The 22,024-nt window shown below is 38.5% G+C and overlaps 1 protein-coding gene across 1 annotated transcript in view; it reads left to right on the plus strand.

Moving 5' to 3' along the window:
- LOC131274336 (histone-lysine N-methyltransferase SETMAR-like) overlaps window positions 1–22,024 on the plus strand; it is a 33,469-nt gene that overhangs the window by 784 nt on the left and 10,661 nt on the right. The window lies entirely within an intron of this gene.

Consider the following 22,024-nt stretch of genomic DNA (forward strand, 5'->3'; position numbering starts at 1 on the left):
AAAGATTGCAAACTTACAAAATAACATACATAACATCACACAGGGCTCTCATACATCACCCCTCCACCAACTCTTTGTATTGGTGTGAAACATTTATTACAAACTATAAAAGAGCATCATCAAAATATTACTACCAACTATATTCCTTATCTTACATTTGGTGTATTTTTTCCCCGAACCCACACTATTTTTTAAAAAATATTGTGAACTTTCAAAAAAAGGTATTGTGAACTTTCAAAACAATCATACAGATGTGTAGATTTTCCATATAACTCCACACCCTGGTGGAACATTTGTTTCTGATTATGAAATACTATCATCAGACTATTAGCACCAATCATGGTCCATAGCATACATTTGTCACACTTTTTCCATACACCTCCATTATCAATACAGTACAGCTTGGCATTGATGCAAGAATATTATAGTATTGCTGTTAACCACAGTCTACAGGTCCCATCAATTGTAGTTTTCCCATGTTTCTCCATATACCCTGTTGGAGATTTGGACCCGAAGGGTATGGGGAATGAAAGAAAGAGAAAAAGGAGAAGGAAACCAAGAGAAAGAACGAGAGAGCTGGGATCAGGGGGTCTGCGAGTAATGACTCCCCAGAAAACTTTATTGTTCACAAGGGCCTCTATATATACCCCAGTCCACATGGGTAGAAGCAGCAACATGCAGTTAACCCTCAACATTACTCATAGTCTAAGGAATTTAAAAAATCATATCTCAAGGTACAAAGATAAGTGTTCTATTTACTACACAAATGTTATCTGCTCATCCTTTCTTTCAGCGTTTCACAGCTTCATCCTGTTTGCAGGGAACTCTTAATTACCACATTCCTTAAATTGTAAGCGTATCCATGGAGACAGCACGTCTCTCCTTGAGAGGCCACTGTGCCTCAGTTTCCAACAATACCCATCACCTTGCAATAGTTATGTACATCTGCTCTATCTCATAGAAGGACTCTCCTGCGTTTGTACCCTTAACCCCAATTCTTAACCACCTCTGGGTTCACTGTGTTATTCAGTCCCTAGGTTATTCTTTAGCTTTCTTTCTATTGACGTTTACTTCCCTAGACTATCCTTTTCATCACATTCCCATTTATAAACCAGTTGCTACTCACTATAATGCGTTACTATCGACTCTATCCATCTCCACACTTTTCCAGTCAAGTTAATTAAAATTTCTATGTACATTAAGCATCCATAGTTCTTTTCAACTCTCCGCTTATCTCCTTATAACCTATACTCTAATCTTTTAAATTTTTAATAGACAATTGCTGAAAAAGCTAAGTTCCTATTGGCACTCTATTTTTCTAGGAGTACCTGTCTTAAAATGCATATTCTAGTTTTTGTTTTGTTTTGTTCAATAATCAGGGTTGGAACAAACGCATCCCTTTTGTAACCATTTGAAATAGGAAGTTGAGACAGACTTTACAGCAAAGAACGTTCAAGCACTTTTCAGTTGACTCTGGGAAGTCAACTCTAATTTGCTTTAAAAAAATAACTGTAGTTTACATTAGGGTTCACTCTTTGTGTTATATGGTTCTGTTCTGGCAATATATATATACAACCTAAAATGAATCAGTGAATATATTTAACAGTGGTGTTAAATACATTCATAATGTTGTGGTACTGTCAACACATTACGTCTTTCAGAATTTCATCCTTTTTTCAGCTGAATAATATTGTATGTATGTACCACATTTTGTTTATCAATTCTTCCACTGATGGGCATTTGGGTTGCTTCCCCCTTTTGGCAATTGTGAATAATACTGCCATGAACATTGGTGTGCAAATACCTGTTTGCATCCCTGGTTATATTTTGGGTATATACCTAGAAGTAGGCTTGTCAGATCATATATTAATTCTATACTTAACTTTCTGAAGAACTACCAAACTATTTTCCACAGCAGCTAACAAACAAGCAAATGGAAAAAAAAAACAGCTCTCATTGGGGAATGAATGTAGCTCAGTGGTTGAGTGCCTGCCTCTCATGTACGATGTCCTGGTTCAATCCCTGATACCTCCTTAAAAAAACAACAAAAAACCTAGGAGATTTATACCAAAGCATTTGCAAAAAAGAAAAAGGATAAAATTAAAAACTTTTGAGGGGAAGCAGACTTGGCCCAGTGGATAGGGCATCTGTCTACCACATGGGAGGTCCGTGGTTCAAACCCTGGGCCTCCTTTCTTTAATTTTGTCTTTATTTTTTTAATGTTACATTAAAAAAAACGAGGTCCCAATATACCCCCAACCCCCTTCACCCCGGGCCTCCTTGACCCGTGTGAAGCTGGCCCATGCGTGGTGCTAATGTGCACAAGGAGTGCCCTGCCACGCAGAGGTGTCCCCCGCGTAGGGGAACCCCACATGCAAGGAGTGTACCCCATAAGGAGAGCCACCCAGCAAAAAGAAAGTGCAGGCTGCCCAGGAATGTCGGCCACACACATGGAGAGCTGATGCAGCAAGATGACGCAACAAAATGAGATAGATTCCTGTGCCGCTGACAACAGAAGTGGACAAAAATAAGAACATGCAGCAAATGGACACAGAGAACAGACAACTGGGGAGGCGAGGGGAGGGGAGAATTTTAAAAATAAATAAATAAAAAATAAAAAACTTTTGTGGCTCAAAGGAAACTATCAAGAAAGTGAAAAGACAGCCTACAGAGTAGGAGATAATATTTGGAAACCATATATCTAATAAGGGTTTAATACCCAGAATATATAAAGGACTCTGTATTAGTCAGCCAAGGGGTGCTGATGCAAAGTACCAGACTCTGTTGTCTTTTATAAAGGGTATTTTTCTGGAGTAGAAGCTTATAGTCACAAGACCCTGAAGAGTCCAACTCAAGGCATCATAAAAGGTACTTTGTCACTCAAAGTCATTGGCCATGTGTTGGAGCAAGATGATGGGCAGTCTGCAAGGGTTCAGCCTTCCTTCTTTCCTCTTAAGGCTCCATGGTCCCACTTCTTCCTAGGCTCAGCTGCTCTTCTCTCTTCACAAGGTCAGCCGTAGACAGGTGCTCAACTGCTTGAGCCATATCTGGTCCCCTGCATTGTGTTTTATACAAATATGATTTATGGACAGTGTTGGAAATATGGTCAGAGAAAGATTAAGCAAGAGAAATACCATTTGTGTTGTCGAGTGACACATTTATATTACCAATATGTCATGTAAAAATTATTTCATGAGGTTTTCCAAAGTAATGTTTCTATTCTTATTTTAAGATTAAATGTATTACATTCTGACATAATTTAATTTCACAAGTAATTATAAATCTCTTTGGAAGAAATCATTTCAGTGTTTAAAACATTTTTATTTTTTCTGATTGAGTGAAAGCTATGGTTGACATTGTATTCATAATGTCTTCCATTTTCTTTTTCTTTTTTTTTTTAAAGATTTATTTAGTTATTTAATTCCCCCCCTCCCCGGGTTGTCTGTTCTCTGTGTCTATTTGCTGCGTCTTGTTGTCTTGGTCCTTTGTCTGCTTCTGTTGTCCTCAGCGGCTCGGGAAGTGTGGGCGGCGCCATTCCTGGGCAGGCTGCACTTTCTTTTGCGCTGGGCAGCTCTCCTTACGGGCGCACTCCTTGCGCGTGGGGCTCCCCTACACGGGGGACACCCCTGTGTGGCAGGGCACTCCTTGCGTGCATCAGCACCGCACATGGGCCAGCTCCACACGGGTCAAGGAGGCCTGGGGTTTGAATCGCGTACCTCCCATGTGGTAGACGGACGCCCTAACCACTGGGCCAAGTCCGTTTCCCTTCCATTTTCTTTAGGTCACAGATCATTGCAAATCCTGACCTGTTTTACTTGTCATAAAATAATCTTTAAAGAAAAAAACCTATTAATATGCTGACTTAAAGATGAAAAGAAAATACCCAAAGTCAACTAAAAATATTCATCACAATGAGAACTGGGTTTAATTTGAAAAGAACTCATTAATTACATTACATATATATATGTTTTAAACGTCAGAATTACTTTTGTCTCATTACCCATATATCCTTTTGAATATATCAAATATTATATAAGTTGATTTTTGTTTTGTTCTTTAATATAAATATTTAAGGGAACATAATAGGATTAAATAAATACAATTTGTTGATTCTTAAATGTAATTTCTCTTTTAGTAAAAACAAGTGAAGAAAGTAATTTCATATTATATTTTCAAAACTGAGGTAAATTTTTTCAATAAATCTGTTTAAAAATTATTTTCTTTTAGTTATAAACTAAAGTTTTCTGGTAAACCAAAAAGCCATCTTTTTGTTTTGTTTGTAAAACATGTTAGAATATAGTGATTCTACAATATCTAAAAGAGTATCATGTTAAATTATATATTATACATAAAATATAAAATCTTTGAGACTTGAAGTAATTTGCCATTTGAATATACTTATTTATACTTTTTTAAAATTTAAAAACAGTTACAGAAATGCTGTAAAAAAGGAAAGAACTAGAAGATTTCTTTATAAATTTTCGTTTTAGACCTGTGTTTTAAAATGCAATTTGGAAACATTTAAACCAGTGATCCTCAGTTAGGTGTGATTATATCCCTCATAATATCTGGTGACATTTTTGGTTGTCACACTGTGCTGGTGAAGGGGAAAGAGAAGTGGGTACCACTAGCATCTAATGGGTAGAGGCCAAGGATCCTGGCAAACATGCTACAATGATGCACAGGACAGCTCCCCACACCAAATAATTACCTGGTTTAAACCTTTATTATGCCTCCCATTTTTATTATGGTTGGAGCAGCCAAACACACTTCTAGACTCTCTGGGGCTAGGATCTCCCAGGGCGTTGGTGGCTGTAGACCATTCTCTGCTCCCAAGGACTGTCTGGCAATGACTTGTGTTGGCCACCTACTGGAGATGTATATGTGGTGCCTTTCTGAAGCTAAGACTCCAGACCTTTATTTTTTATTATTTGCTTTGCTTTTTTTTAAAAAAAATTCTTAATGTTACATTAAAAAAATATGAGGTCCCTGTATACTCCCCACCCCCTCATTCCACTAGAGCTAGTTTTTTGAGGAACTGCCAGACAGTCCTCCAGAATGGCTGGATCCTTCTGCATTCCCACCAGCAGTGGATGAGTGTTCCCATTCCTCCATATCCTCTCTAGCACTTGTAGTCTTCTGTATTTTTTCATAGCTGCCACTTTTATGGGAGTAAGATGGTATCTCATTGTAGTTTTGATTTGCCTTTCCCTGATAGCTAGAGATTTGGAGCATTTTTTCATGTGCTTTTTAGCCATTTGTATGTCTTCTTTGGAGAAGTGTCTGTTCAAATCTTTTTCCCATTTTTTAAATGGGTTGTCTGTCTTTTTCTTTTCGAGATATAGGAGTCTTTGTATATGCAGGTTATAAGTCTCCTATCAGATATATGGTTACCAAATATTTTCTCCCATTGTGTAGGCTCTCTTTTCACTTTCTTTACAGATTCCTTTGAGGTGCAGAAGGCTTTAATTTTGAGGAGGTCCTATTTATCTATTCTTTTGCTGCTCGTACTTTTGGTGTGAAGTTCATGAAGCCATTTCCTATTACGAGGTCCTGTAGATGCTTCCCTAGACTGCTTTCCAAAGTCTTTATGGTCTTGGCTCTTATATTTAGGTCTTTGATCCATCTTGAGTTGATTTTTGTATGAGGTGTGAGTTGATAATCATCTTTCATTCTTTTACATATGGATATCCAGTTCTCCAGGCACCATTTGTTGACTAGGCCATTCTCTCCCAGTTGAGAAGGTTTGGTGGCTTTATCGAATATTATATGACTATATACATGAGAATCTATATAAGGACTCTCAATTCGGTTCCATTGGTCTGTGTGTTTCTCCTTGTGCCAAGACCATGCTGTTTTCACTACTGTAGCTTTATAGTATGTTTTGAAGTCAGGTAGTGTGATTCCTCCAATTTCATTTTTTTTTGTTCAATATGTCTTTGGCTATTTGAGACCTCTTTCCTTTCCAAATAAATTTCATAGCTACTTTTTCTAGTTCATTCAAGAATGCTGTGTTGATTTTTATTGGGATTGCATTGAATGTGTAGATCAGTTTGAGTAGGATAGACATCTTAATAATATTTAGTCTTCCTGTCCATGAACAGGGAATATTCTTCCATTTATTTAGGTCTTCTTTGATTTCCTTGAACAGTGTTGTGTAGTTCTCTGTGTACACGTTTTTTACATCTTTTCGTTAAATTTATTCCTAGGTATTTGATTTTTTTATTGACTATTATAAATGGTATTTGTTTCTTGATTTCCTCCTGGGCTTGCTCGTTATTGGTATACAGAAATGCTACTGATTTTTGCGCATTGATCTTATAACCTGTGACTTGACTAAACTAATTTATGAGTTCTAGAAGCTTTGTTGTAGACCTCTCAGGGTTTTCTATGTGTAGGATCATGTCATCTGCAAATAATGAAATTTTGACTTCTTCCTTTCCAATTTGAATTCCTTTTATGTCTGGTTCTTGCCTCAGTGCTCGAGCAAGTACTTCTAAGACAATGTTAAATAGAAGGGGTGATAGTGGGCATCCTTGTCTTGTTCCTGATCTTAGCGGGAAAGATTTGAGGATTTCACCATTGAAAACGATGTTGGTTGTAGGTTTTTTTAAAAAGATTTATTTTATTTATTTCTCTCCATTTCCCCCACCCCAGCCCCGGTTGTCTGTTCTCTGTGTCTATGTGCTGTGTCTTTTTCTTTGTCCGCTTCTGTTTTTGTCAGCAGCACGGGAATCTGTGTTTCTTTTTGTTGTGTCATCTTGTTGTGTCAGCTCTCCATGTGTGCGGCGCCATTCCTGGGCAGGCTGCACTTTCTTTCATGCTGGGCAGCTCTCCTTACGGGGCACACTCCTTGCATGTGGGGCTACCCTGCGCGGGGACACCCCTGCATGGCACTTGCACTCCTTGTGCGCATCAGCACTGCGCATGGGCCAGCTCCACACGGGTCAAGGAGACCTGGTGTTTGAACTGCGGACCTCCCATTTGGTAGACGGATGCCCTAGCTACTGGGCCAAGTCCGCTTCCCTATGGGTTTTTCATATATTCTCTTTATCATGTTTAGAAAATTTCCTTGTATTCCGATCTTTTGCAGTGTTTTTATCCAGAAATGGTGCTGTATTTTGTCAAATGCTTTTTCTGCATCTGTAGATATAATCATGTGATTTTTTTCCTTCAGTCTGTTTATATGGTATATTACATTGATTGATTTTCTTATGTTGAACCATCCTTGCATATCCAATTGAATCCCACTTGGTTGTGGTGTATAATTCGTTTAATATATTGTTGAATATGGTTAGCAAGTATTTTGTTGAGAATTTTTGCATCTAGGTTCATTAGAGAGATTGGTTTGTAATTTTCTGTTCTTGTGGTATCTTTGTTTGGCTTTGATACTAGAGAAATGTTGGCATCATAGAATGAGTTAGGCAATGTTCCTTCTATTTTGATTTTTTGGGGGAGCTTCAAGCAAGATTGACGTTAGTTCTTTCCAGAATGTTTTGTAGAATTCACCTGTGAAGCCATCTGGCCCAGGGCTCTTCTTAGTTGGGAGGTTTTTAATGACTGATTCTAACTCTTTAGTTGTGATTGGTTTGTTGAGATCATCAATTTCTTCTTTCATCAATATAGGCTGCTTATGTGTTTCTAGGAATTTGTCCATTTCCTCTGAATTGTCCTTTTTGTTGGAATATAGTTTTTCAAAGTATCCTCTTATGATAGTCTTTATTTCTGTCGGGTCAGTGGTGATATCTTCTTTCTCATTTCTTATTTTGTGTATTTGCATCTTCTCTCTTTTTTTCTTTGTTACTCTAGCTAAGGGTGTGTCAATTTTATTGATCTTCTCAAAGAACCAGCTCTTGGTTTTTTTATCTTTTCAAGTGCTTTCTTATTTTTTTATTTCATTTGTTTTGCTCTTCTCTTTGTTCTTTCTTTCTTTCTTCTTCCTGTGGGGTTACTTTGTTGTTTTTTTTTACTAATTCCTCCAAATGTGCAGTTAGTTCTTCAATTTTTGCTCTTCTTTTTTGATGTATGAATTTATGGCTATAAATTTCCGTCTTGGTACTGCTTTTGTTGCAGCCCATAAGTTTTGTTATGTTGTGTTATCATTTTCATTAGGTTCAAAGTAGTTATTAATTTCTTTTGAGATTTCTTCCTTGACCCACTGTTTTTCTAAGAGTGTGCTGTTTAATTTCCATATCTTGGTGTGACATCTGGGCTTCTGGCCCTTGCAGATTTCCAGCTTCACTCCACTGTGGTCCGAGATATTATTTTGTATGATTTCGATCTTTCTGAATTCATTGAGCCTTTCTTTGTGGCCTAGCATATGGTCTATCTTGGAGAATGATGCATGTGCACTTGAGAAAAATGTATATCCTGCTGTATTCGGGTGTAATGATCTGTATATGTCTATTAGGTCCAGCTCCTCTAATACGCTGTTCAAAGTTTTGGTTTCTTTATTGATTCTCTTTTGAGATGTTCTGTCCAAAGTTGATAGTGGTGTATTAAAGTCCCCCACTATAATTGCAGAGGCAGCTATTCTTTCACTTAGTTTTTCCAGTGTTTGCCTCACATATTTGGAGGCGCCCTTGTTAGGATTGTAAATATTTATGATTGTTCATTCTTCTTGAAAGATTATACTTTTCACTAATATGTAGTGTCCATCTTTGTCTCTCACGATTGTTTCACATTTAAAGTCTATTTTGTCGGATGTTAATATAGCTACTCCTGCCCTTTTTTTGGTTATTTGCTTGTAAGATTGTTTTCCAGCCATTCACTTTCATTCATTCATTCATTCATTTCTCTCCCCTTCCCCCCACCCCAGTTGTCTGTTTTCTCTGTCTGTTTGCTGTGTCTTCTTCTTGTCAGCTTCTGTTGTTGTCAGCGGCATGGGGATCTGTGTTTCTTTTTGTTGCATCATCTTGTGTCATCTCTCCGTGTGTGCGGTGCCATTCCTTGGCAGGTTGCACTTTCTTTTGTGCTGGGTGGCTCTCCTTATGGGGCACACTTCTTGCACGTGGGGCTCCTCTACGTGGGGGACACCCCTGCATGGCACGGGGTGCATCAGCACTGCGCATTGGACCACTCCACATGGGTCAAGGAGGCCCGGGGTTTGAACCGCAGACCTCCCATGTGGTAGATGGATGCTCTAACCACTGGGCCAAGTCTGCTTCCCTAGCCATTTAGTTTCAACCTCCTTGAATCCCTGGGTCTAAGATGTGTTTCTTGTAGACAGCATATAGATGGGTCATATTTCCTTATCCAATCTTCCAGTCTGAATCTTTTGACAGGTGAGTGAGTTTAATCCATTGACATTCAGTGTTATTACTTTCAAGGAATTATTTATGTTAGCCATATTTTCTTTGGATTTGTGTTTGTCATATTTTGTTTTTTTTCCCTTCTCTTTTTGCCTTTTTTTTGCTCTTACACTCTCCTCCAACTCTGCCTCTCTTGTTTTTTTCTTTCTTCCTGCGGAACTCCCTTTAGTATTTCTTGAAGGGCAGGGTTCTTGTTCGCGTACTCTTTTAGTTTCTGTTTATCTGTGAATATTTGGAATTCTCCATCATTTTTGAATGCTAGCTTAGCTGGATAGAGTGTTCTTTGTTGGAAATTTTTTTCTTTTAGTACCTTGACTATATCATACCACTGCCTTCTTGCCTCCATGGTTTCAGATGAGAAATCAGCACTTAATCTTATGGAGCCTCCCTTGTATGTGATGGTTCTCTTTTCTCTTGCTGCTTTTAGACTTTTCTCTTTGTCTTGAGCATTGGATAATTTGACAAGTATATGTCTTGGGGTGGGCCTGTTGGGATTTATGCTGTTTCGGGTGCACTGTGCTTCCTGGACATGTATATCCTTCTCCCTCAGTAGATTTGGGAAGTTTTCAGCCATTATTTCCTCCAACACCCCTTCTGCCCCCTTTCCCTTCTCTTCTCCTTTTGGGATGCCTATAATGCATATGTTTGTGCGTTTTGCATTGTCATTCAGATCCCTAAGTCCCAGCTGGATTTTTTCTGTCTTTTTATCGATTATTTCTACTGTCTGTTTGATTTCAGATGTACTGTCTTCCACATTACTAATTCTCTCCTCTGTCTCTTCTAATCTGCTGTTATCTGCTGAGAGCGTATTTTTGATTTCTTGAATTGTTGTGTTCATGCCCATCATATCTGTTATTTTTGTGTGTGTGACTGCAATTTCTTTTGTATTCTCTCCAAGTGTTTTCTTCATATTGTTAATCTCTTCCTTTACTTCATTAATTTCGTCACTAATATATGTCTTGAGATCTTTAATTACTTGTCTGATACTCTGCTCCTCTTCCTGGCTTTTAGTTTGTCCATTGGTTTCGGCCATGTTTTCCTGATTATTGGTTTGGTTTGTAGTTTTTTGTTGCTGTCATCATTTTATCTTGACTGGTTTAATCAGTTCCTTAGCTTCTTTGTCTAGTCTTGGGGTTTAATTAGTTGTTGTTTGTGCGTAAATGTTATGTCTTCTCTTTGTCACTTTGTTCTTCTCACTCTATTTTCTTGTTGCTGGCTAAATTCATTTTGAAGGAAAATATTAGGGCCAGGGAAAGCAAAATGAGTAGGAAAAGAAAATGTATAAAGTGGTATTGATAATAAATGTTAACAGAGCAACAATGTGAGATCTGGGAGAATGGATATTAGACTCATGTAAGTTGTGTAGAGTTATAGCAGTAAGTAGAGTACATATAATGAGATAGTCAACTGAATATGGGGAGGAATATAGTGTAAATTAAAAGGCCAGTGTTTTCATGAGAGAAGGAAAGAGAAAATAAAGACAATAATATAAAGAGTGAATAAAAGACAGAAACCTTAACAAAGGTATTAGAAATAGAAAGTCAGGCAATTTGGGGGCCAAAGAAAGGGAGGTGGAATGTAAGAGAAACAGTAGATGATAGCAGATAGAAAGATGTAGGGGAAAGAGGATAGTGTAGGTGGCCAAAATCAATACATACAGAAAGGAAGACATGGAGGATGAAGAAACACAGCAAATGTGAAGCGCTCCCTGTAGCACCTATTATATAATGAAAATAAAATAAAAAAGAAGAAAAAGAGGGAAAAAAAGAGAAAAAAAAAAGGGGGGGTCAGTAAAAGAGGGGGATGCAAGCAAGGAAAAGAAAGAGAAAAAAACTAAAGAAAAGAAAAAGGGACTGGGGGATAATGCAGGAGAAAAACCAGAAGACAATTCAACTATAGTGACCACGACAAAAAAAAAAAAAAAAAAAAAAAAAAGAACCAACGATTCAAGCTAGGAATCCTCTTTGCAGTTAAATAAAATGCTTAGGGATCTGACTTTCCCCCTTTCTCCCATCCTCACTTCTCACTCTCCCAGGGCAGCAGGAAAGCTGCATGAGGGTTCCAATAGGAGATTCAAGTTGGTCCTTTTTGAACCAACTCAACACAGAAGACAATGACTCTTTATTTCCAGCCTGAGAGCACCTCCACCTTACCAGAAACCTCAAATATGCTATAGGAAGTTTGGATAGTACACCCTACAGTCCCTCCCCCTTAGGTGTGCTAGGGGAGGTCTAATTGATTTTCTAACTCCACTTTCTCCCTGACCAAGTTTCCTATCTCAGGACGGTTGGGTAAATTGGGCTTTCTCAGCAGATTCGCCTCTTCTTTCTTCCCAGCCTCTCCCCAAGTCAGCTGGTATTCTCCTCCAAGCTCAAAGAGAAAAACAAAAACAAAAACAAAACTCGGAGGGCTAGGGTAATGACAGACCTCAGACAGACCTCAGGGCTCCCTGGTTCTAGGAATCGGAAGTCTGGGATATTGCAGACTCAAGTTATGTGAGTCTGTGGAGTGTGGGTACCAGGGTTTAGGTGACACAGACCTGGGAACCACGCATCCGGTAAACCCAGGGTTTGCAGCACAACAAAGTTTTCAGGGATCGCTGGGGCCGGGCTGCCAGCCCTAGGGGGAAGGGTCCCGCCCACAACTTCTGACCTCCATGTCAAAAACCCAAAATTCCACCTATTGCAAGAATCTCTTCTTGTCTCACCAAATCAACATCCAGACACCTCCTGCCCTGCAAGCCCCCAGAACAGCCCACTCAGGATTTGGGAACACTGCAGCACAACAAAGTTTTCAGGGATAGCCGCGGCCGGGCTGCCAGCCCTAGGGGGAAGCTGCTTTGCTTTTTCTGATTTTATACCAACTGTGTGGACCAAGATGTGTTGAGAATAAACAGCATAACAACTCAAAACAACAACAACGACAAAAACATCTATAGTGCCAAAGTTGAGAAATCCTGAGTCAAACCATAGTGTTTTCATTTTAAAGGTATTTCACATGTATTATTCATATCACTCAGTTCAGTGCATCATTATGAGTATATAGCCTTCCCGATTATTGTTACCCTTCTGGCATTTTTTGTGCATGTGTGTTTTAATTTTTACCTTAGGTGTTTTTCTGTTTGTGTTTCTTATAGAGCAATTTTTTTTTTTCTATTTGGACATATGAATTATGTCTACTGACAGTGATTTTCATTCTCTAATAAATGATTGAAATGAATTGTTTATAATGTGGCTATTTTGTAGCCCCTTTTAATCTTGGAAACACAATTAAAGAAGGATTTTTTTTCTTATAGTTTACAGTTTTACTTGGAAAACATAAAAACTGGTCAAGGAATCAATCAATCGATATGCTTTTCCCACAATAAATCTTATCAGTATATTCTTGGGATTTTTTCTTTTCTAACATCCTGGAAATGTAACATTAGAACAATGCACTAATGTTTATCTTCACAAAATGGAAATTACATTGTAATTAACTCCTTGGATTAATATTATCTGTTTGTCTAACCCATTTTGCAATTGATATTAGAGGACGCTTTCTTTTCGTAAGTGGATTCAGTGAAGGTAGTGGTCATTTTTGTGCATTTTCTGAGGCAGTAATTTGTCACAGAAATTTAACTTGGACCTTCAAGATTTTCATTTAGTAATGGAAATCAACCTATTAATTGAATGTCAGTATTTTATTCAGCTATAGCAGTCTCTGTTAGTTCTGATTATGGGCATATATGGTTTTTTTATGATAGATATTTATTTGTAAAGTAAATGAATCAATACCTTTGAACTTTTTTCATTTTACAGCTTTGTTAAATAATGACAAACATTTTGGCATATTTTACTTTTAAAATAAATTAATATTTTTAGTTGTGGTTTGAAGGAGCCACATGATATACCTAGTAAAATATGGATGTGAACATATTTGGAGTCCAGTTGTATCTTAGAAATCAGTCATTCAGGAAGCAGATGTGGTTTAGATAACTGAGCTCCCACCTACCACATGCGAGGTCACTGGTTTGGATCCTGGTGCCTCCTAAAGAAAAAAGTGAGCTGGCTTGATGGGCACATACGGTGAGCTGATGCAAGATGATGCAACAAGAGATGTGGGGAGAAAAAATATAATGAGAGATACAACAAAAGCAGGAAGTGGAGGTGGCTCAAGCAATTAGGCACCTCCCTCCCACATCAGAGGTCCCAGGTTCAGCTCTTGGTACCTCCTAAAGAAACAAGGAAGATGAACAGACACAGCAAGCGAAAAACAAGAAGGAGGTGGGGAGAAATAAATAAAATAAACCTTAAAAAAAAAAAAGAGGGAAGCGGATTTGGCTCAATGGATAGAGCATCCGCCTGACTCGGGATGAGCTGGCCCATGTGCAGTGCTGATGCGCACAAGGAGTGCCATGCCACGCAGGGATGTCCCCTGCGAAGGGGAGCCCATGCGCAAGGAGTGTGGCCCGCATGGAGAGCCACCCCGTGCAAAAAAAGCGCAGCCTGCCCAGGAGTGGTGCCGCACACATGAAGAGCTGACACAGCAAGATGATGCAACAAAAAGAGACACAGATTCTCGGTGCCGCTGATAAGAATACAAGTGGACACGAAGAACACACACTGAATGGACACAGAGAGCAAACAACTCGGGGCGGGGGGCCGGGAAATAAATAAATTTAAAAAAAAGAAAGCAGTTATCCAAGTTTTTTCTCTCAAATACAATCTGGAAATCTGCTTTTTTAGTATTTTTATGTGAAGAAAAAGTACTCTCATAATTTTGATAAGCTTATTTAGCTTTAGTTTAATTAGGTAAAATGTTTATGTACTTTGAGTGTGAGACGTCTTTTAAATACATGAATATAAAACACTGTAAGCTTTACCAAAGAAAAATGGTAGAAGTGTGGGCTTTTTTTTTTTTAACATAGGGAATTGCAGTTTTCTGTCTACTCATTCTTGCTGGTAGCTCAGTATTTTGTTGAAATTCATTTCTGGTTTTGATGAACAATCTTTTAAAAATTGAGTTGAAATTCACAAAACAAAATAAACCGCTTTAAAATGTACGATTTTTTGGCATTTAGTACATTATCTCGTGTTGTGCAACCATCACCACTTTCTAATTCCAAAACGTTTTCATCACTCCAGAAGAAAACCCCATATCCTTTAGCTTTCATTTCCCAGTCCCCCCTCCTCCCAGTTCCTGGCAACCAGTCTTCTTTCTTTCTCTATGGGTTTACCTATTCTGGATATTTCATATAAATGGCATCACATAATATATGACCTTTTTTGTGTTTGGCTTCTTTCACTTTGCATAACGTTTTTAATGTTTATCCATGTTGTAGCATGTATCAGTACTTCATTCCTTTTTTATGGATGAGTAATATTCCATTGTAAGGATGTACCACAATTTATTGGACCTTTGGGTAGTTTCCACCATTTGGCAATTTAGCTATTGTGAATAGTGCTGCTGTGAACATTCATGTAGACTGTAGAAATACTTATTTGAATACCTGTTTTCAGTTCTTTTGGGTATATACTCAGGAATTAAATTGCTGGATCTAAGTTTAACTTTTTGAGGAACCACCAAATTTTTCTCTAGTGATTGCACGACTTTACTCATATTACCATCAGCACTGAGCAAGGGTTTCAGTTTCTTCATATTTTGGCAAACACTTGTTATTTTCCTTTTTAATGAAAATTTTATTGTAGCCCCATAGTGTGTGTGAAGTGATATCTCATTGTGGTTTTGATTTGCATTTCCTACAGTGTCATTCAGGACAATTCCCAAGTCCCCAAAATGTCCCCCTATTATACCATTTTTTGCCTCTCCCTCCCCTCAGAACCTCCAGTGGCCACTGCCTCCACATCAATGATAAAAGTTCTTTCATTGCTAGAATCACAATATGTCTGTACTAGCATACTGGTAAGACTACTCTAGTCCATCATTCATTCCCCAATCCTGAGGATTCTTGGATGGTGATGCCTAGTGCACCTTTAGTTGAGAGGGGGCTTAGATCCCATGGGGCAGATGGATGGGACTATCTTGCTTGCAGTTGCAATTTTCTCTGCTTCTTGGGATGGTTGTCCATTATCATCTCCTTGTTAGTTGTCTCGGGTGAGTCCAATGAACTGGAGAGTAGGTGTTGCAACTCTGTTGAGATTCAGGGCCCAGCTGGTACATGTCTCTTGGACATACACCTATCAACTCTAGCACTAACTATAGGTTCAAACAGAAGGGGCAGAAGAGCCATGTGTAGGGAAACCACAACTGAGTCCAACTCTGTCACCCTGGGGAGCATAAATTCCCAAATAGGGCCCACAGGCAGGGCACCAAACTCTTGAGCTGTCTGCTCTGCCTGTAGTTGTCTGGATGTCTCCAGTATTTAGGCAATATTTACTTCGGTGGTCGAGGAGATCCTGCTGAGATGTGCATAAGCGTAACCTCTGGAATGACCTCTTAACTCACTTTGAAATCTCTCAGCCATATAGACTCATTTGTTTTTACCCTTTCCCCCTTTTGATCAAGGTCTTTATCCATTTGCATTGTTAGTTGGTGCTTGGCATTAATCTCTTGGTGCCAGGGAGGCTCATCCCTGGGAATCATATTCCATACTGGGGGGGCAGGTAATGCATTTATATGCTGAGTTTGGCTTAGAGAGAAGCCACATTTGAGCAACAAGGAGGCATCTCAGGATGCTTAAGCATCCTATAATACTAGGCCAAGTTTCAGTTTCAAAAGTAGTGGTTCATAAGTACATTCATCAATATTGAGGGCCCATCAATGGTCCATTCTTCTTCACTAGTCAGTGCTTCCATAACTAGGGGATTCTCGCTGTCCCATTAGAGAATGTGGCAGAGCTCCCCTGGATGGGAATTTCATATTCTTTTGGTTATTGTGTGAATCTCCGCCCACTGTTGACAACGCCCGATGAACACTTGAACACATTCTTGCCTTAGGGGTATGCCCCAGGTGAACCTCCTCCCATGTGTCCCCTTCACTGACACCCTGCATCAATGATCCTCCCCTGCCACAGTTGTAAACCTTCTGTGATCCAAAACTTCTTCAAAAATGAAGCTAAGAAAATAACCAACTACTATTTATAAGAAAATGAAATAATAATGATAGTTTTAAAAATAAAATACAAAATTTTAAAAAAAATTTAGGATAAAAAATAATTTAAAATTAAATTTTTTGACATATTTTTCATCATTGTAAGGATTGTCATGTGTGAAACTGTTTTTTGGGTTCAGGCGAATGTCCTCAAAAGTTTTCCTTTCAGGAACTTAAGTGTTAAAATGTGATGAAATAGTAACACTTTGCAAAGTGTTACTATGGCGGGAGACTAGACAAAATATACAAGGTATTTCTCTATTATTTATCACAACTGCTTGTGAATCTACGGTTATTTCCCATAAAAAGTAAACAAAACAAACAATATGATGAAAGACTTTCATTTTTGGACAAGATCTAGTAATAGATCAATTTTGCCCTCCTGTCTGAAACAACCATAAAAAAATAGACAAAGTATTTGCAACTGTGGTTTTCAAGACACTAGATATCAGGCAATGAAAGACAGATGACCTTGAGAAATGGGACACAAGCAAGGCAAAACCTATGATTGCCCTAATTTACTGTTTTAAGAGAATTTCTGGGCCATGATGCAGAGAAGGATACTCAGGTGTAGCCTCACAGATTCTGAGATGAGGAGATTGGGGGTAAGCATCCAAAAATACTAAGGAAACAAAAAACTGAAACAGGAGAGCAGGTGTGGCTCAAGTGGTTGAGCTCCTGCCTCACGGGAGGGCCCGGGTTCAGTTCCCAGTGCCTCCTAAGAAAACAAAAACAAACAACAAGCAAAACAAACAAAAAAGCCAACTCAGGGAAGCCTATGTTCCCTGAGTTAGTGGACGAATGCCTGCTTCCCACATATGAGGTTCCGGGTTCAATCTCCAGCCCCCTGTACCTCAAAAAAACAAAAATAAAACTGAAACAAAGGTTTTTTTTTTTTTTTTTTTTTTTCAGTTTGCCTCTATTGGAAATCCAAAATTTACTAAAAGAATTTATATAACAGTTTGTAAAAGACTTTTGCACCTCTAGAATGTAGTTTCTGAATTAACTTTAATGTCTGCTGAAATGCTCAGTGCCTTGATTGATACTGGCTCTCAAATTACAATTATACTTGGGGATGCCACTAAATTTAAACAAGGTGCCCCTATACTCTTAGGGGATGTGGCAGTTTGATAGTATTTATGAATTCCAAAATAGATAATTGATTCTGTTTATAAACTGGTCTGTTCCTCTAGGTGTGATGTCCTTTGATTGTATTACATTCAGCTGAGATGCCTTTGGTTAAATTATGTTAAGATTAGGGTTCTGATTTGACCATATTAGGGCGTGCAGGGTTGAGTCCTTGCCCCCTTGGTGGGCTGTATATAAATGGATGCTCAATCAAGAACCCAGAGAAGAACACAGAGGAAGAGGGACAGCTCACTAGACGTGGCAGAGGCTGTGGGAAGAGAGATGAGCCTGCTGGTTTACAGCTGACCTTGTGAAGAAGCTGGGACCATGGAGCCTTAAGAGGAAGAAGGAAGGCTGAACCCTCACAGACATTGCCCACCATCGTGCATCAACATGTGAACAGACTTTGGGTGAGAAAGACCTCTTATGGTACCTTAAGTTGAACTCTTTAGGGCCTTGTGACTGTAAGCTTCTATCCCAAATAAATATCCTTTGTAAAAGCCAACAGATTTCTGGTACTTTGCATCAGCACCCCTTTGGCTGACTAATACAGGGGAGTTACCAGATATAGAAGACAATGTTAGAACTATTAATTTGCCTAAATTCCCCATAGTAATAATATCCAATGTCCTAAAATATCTTGTAGTTGGCATGGATACTCTGACACATCAACTAAAAGGAAAAAATTTAAGTCTTTGGCCCTTCCCTTCCTTTCCCACACCCTTCCCTTCTCCTCCTCCTCCCCCTCCCCTCCCCGCCCTTTCCCTTCCCTTCCCACAATGTTAAAGCCAGCCTAACATCCTTTAGACCTTTTTGGTTTCTGGAGGCAGCATATTCGTCATTTCCTTAAATCCCTTTATGCTGTTATTTACAAATTAGTCCACTTTGAATGGGATCCCTACAATAAAAGGTTCTAGAATCTGTCCAAATTGCAAACAACAGACATTCCCATTAGTGCCCCAGAGACTTCTTCACTATAGAGGCTTTAGCACTCTCCTTCCTTGCCTTAAGGAGTCTGGACCACCTATGGCCATAAGTTATCCATAGCCTTGATACAATAACCTGCCCTCCTCGGTCCCATGCTATATACCAGTAGCAGCACTTGCTGGGCTCTTCTGGAAATAGTGACTCTCACAGGCCCTGAGTCTATGACCCTCCCAGCCCTGCCTGTTATGCCTTAGGTCACAGAAGCAGCACCCTGCAAACTCTGCATGGCCATCAAGGTCTCCCTGCTAAAATGGAAACAGTATCTACAATATAGAGCCAAATCTGGACCCTCTGACATATCCCACCTGTAGGAGGATGTGGTGACCTTCCCTGTCCTCAGTCCCTTGCCAGATGCCACAGTGCTAGAACAAGCCACCCCTCTTCTGGAGAGTCCACTGGGATCAACTGAGTGAATAGCCAAGGGTGTTTGTACATTTAAAGATGTTGTTACACATGATGGAGCCCTTGGGAAAACTGCTGTTGTCCTTTCTTAATGGGAAATTTCCTGATCAAGGATCAGCCAAACTTCAGGCAGTTATCTTAGCACTGGATGCCCTGGCCAACAAATGTCCCATTTTTACTGACTCTTGGGCTATTGTCAATGATCTGGCCAATGGTGTCAACAGCAATTCTTTACCCAGGGTTGCCCACTTTGGGGTAAAGAACTCTGGGAATCCCTTACCTTACGGATATTCAAAATATAAATTAAGGTCGCACGTGTCTCTGCACGCTAAAGCCACAATTCAAGGCCTCACCAAGACATTGCTTATCCCCTTTGGAGTTGCAGACATTATTGATAATGACCAAGACACTCATTTTGCTTCTCAAAATTCACAATCCTGTGCTCTTGAACAAGGCATTTAATGAAATTTCACCTCCTTTTCTGGCTTCTGGCTGCAGGCTTCATAGAGCATCGTAGGGACTTGCTTAAACAAGTTCAAATTCTTGTTAAGATGAAACATGGCATATTTCAAAGTCATCAGTTAAACATTAGGGTGAATTGTAGTAGTGTGATTCCATTTGTGATGTTTGATTGCTGACAGCTTTGAAGCATCACCACTCCTTTCCCCTCTGCCCCACATTTGGGCAAGGTGATAAAATGCAAAGTGCTCCCTCTTTTAGTGTCAGCAGGAAGTTCAAACCAGCAAGCTCTGACTTTCACACAGGAACCCTCATTCCATTTCCCACCCCCTAACAACAATAAAAACTGAGATAATCTCCTTTCCTTACTCTTTCAAACTGTTTTTGGGCCTGCTGGAGAGGCTGTCCTGCTCTCTCCAGAAAACCTCATGAAAGTCTTTTCATACCCTCTTGGTGTATGTGTGGTATCATCAGTTTTAACGTATGAAAGTTTGGGTGGAGGTCCATCCCTTTTCTGTGGGGTGACCACATTAGAGAAAGGATTTTAAAAAATGCTGATGGATCTATTGGATATCCATACAGAAAAAAAAAAGTACTTTGATTTTTATACCATATGTATCATATTATTTCAAGATAAATGATAGACCTAAATGAAAATTATAAAGCTATAAAACTTGTAAAAGAATATAGAGAAGACTCTTTGGTGACCTTGAGTTAGGCACATATTTCTTAGATACAACACCAAAAGGATGACCAATAAAAGAAAATAAATTGTTAAGTTGGATTTCATCAAAATTAAAACTTCTGCTCTTTGAAAGTCACTGTTAAGAGAATGAAAAGAAGCCACAGACTGGGATAAAAATCTTTGCAAAGCATTTATCTGATAGAGGACTTGTGTCCAGAATATTAAGAACTCTCTGAACTCAATAAGAAAATAAAAATGGGCAAAGTTTGAATCATCATCATGAATCATCATCTTCATCATCATTGTCATCATCTACTTTATCAAAGTAGATAACTGCATGGCAAATAAGCACGTGAAAAGGTGCTAAACATTGTTAGTCATCAGGGAAATGCAAATTAAAACCACAATGAGATCCCTCTACCTGTCTATTGGAATGGCTAAAAGTAAAAAGATGACCACACCAGCTGTTGGTTAGGTGGAAGAACTGGAACTCTCATACTGTCATGGTAGGAATGTAAAATGGCAAAACCACTTTGGGAAATAATTTGGCAGTTTCTTAAAAAGTTAAACTTACCTTATGATCTAGCCATTCCACTCTAGATATTTTTCCAAGAAAGAGAAGCATATGTTTATACTAGACTCGTAACAGACAAATGTTCATAGAAGCTTTATTTCTAAAAGCCAAAATCTGGAAATGTTCCAAATGTCCATTAGTAGGTTAAAGAAAAACAAATTGTGGTATATTCTTGCAATGGAATACTACTCAGCCATAAAAAGAAATGAGCTTGTTACATGCAACATGGATGAGTCTCAAAATAACTATACTGAGTGAAAGAAGCCAAAAAAAAAGTACATACTTATGATTTCCTTTAAACACAACTGTAGAAAATTCAAACTAATCTAAAGTGACAATGCAGAAAGTAGTTGCCCGGAGATATTGAAGAGGGGCAGGGAAGTGCAAGAGGGAAAGATTACAAAGGGACATGAAGATACTTCTAGGTATGATCGAATTGTTCGCCATCTTGAATATGGTGATGGTTCTACAGGTCAAATTTGTCAAAACTTAAATTAGAATTTTTAATATGTGCGATTTATTGTTTATAATATCTTGATAATGCTGTTAAATAGTATAATAACATTTCTTCACTTTAAAAAAAAAAAAGTAAAGATCATGGATTGCTTCATTTTATAGTTAAGGGAAACAGAAATCTTGCAAGACCTATGGGATCTGTTCAAGGTCTTTCCTGGAGCAGAGATAGGAGAACTTCTATCTCAACATCTTTTTCCCTCTGCACTTCCATATTCCTGCCCCTCAATCTGGCTATTGTAAATTATTCTTTTTTTCTGTCAGTGGCACTGGCCACCTTCCCTCTCAGAGATGAACTGTTTAAGAGAGTCATTTTCTATTTTGTTTTATTGCTGGTAATCAGTCTGTGCCTGAATCCCGTCACCTCCCCCATTTAAAATGTTGATCAAATGTATCTTTTATTCTTTAATATATTCTCCCTGCCACCATTGCAAAACAGGCCGACAGCATTTCATCCTGGAATTAAAGCAATAATTTTCTAACCAATCTCTTTTCTGTAATCTAATCTATATTGTAAACTATTCTCACTGATCTTTATTTTTAAAAAAACTTTTTATTTTGAAATAACTTCAAACTTATAGGAAAGTTGTAAAAATAATATAAAAACAATACATAGAACTCCAATATACCCCCTTACTTAAATGCCCAGATTTATCAACTTTTAGCATTTTGTGACATTATTGTATCATTATTTCTATTTTGTCTATCAGCTGTTATCTAAGCTTCTCTGACACTTAACAGTTCTAGTTATATTTCCTGAGAACAAAGACACTATGTAACTACCTTAAATACAACTGTTAACCTAAGCTCAAAATTAACATTGATAATGAAATGTACAGTTCGTATCCCATTTTTTTTCAGTTGTCCCAATAA

This window comes from Dasypus novemcinctus, chromosome 18 (assembly GCF_030445035.2).
Source record: "Dasypus novemcinctus isolate mDasNov1 chromosome 18, mDasNov1.1.hap2, whole genome shotgun sequence".
Lineage (NCBI taxonomy): Eukaryota > Metazoa > Chordata > Mammalia > Cingulata > Dasypodidae > Dasypus > Dasypus novemcinctus.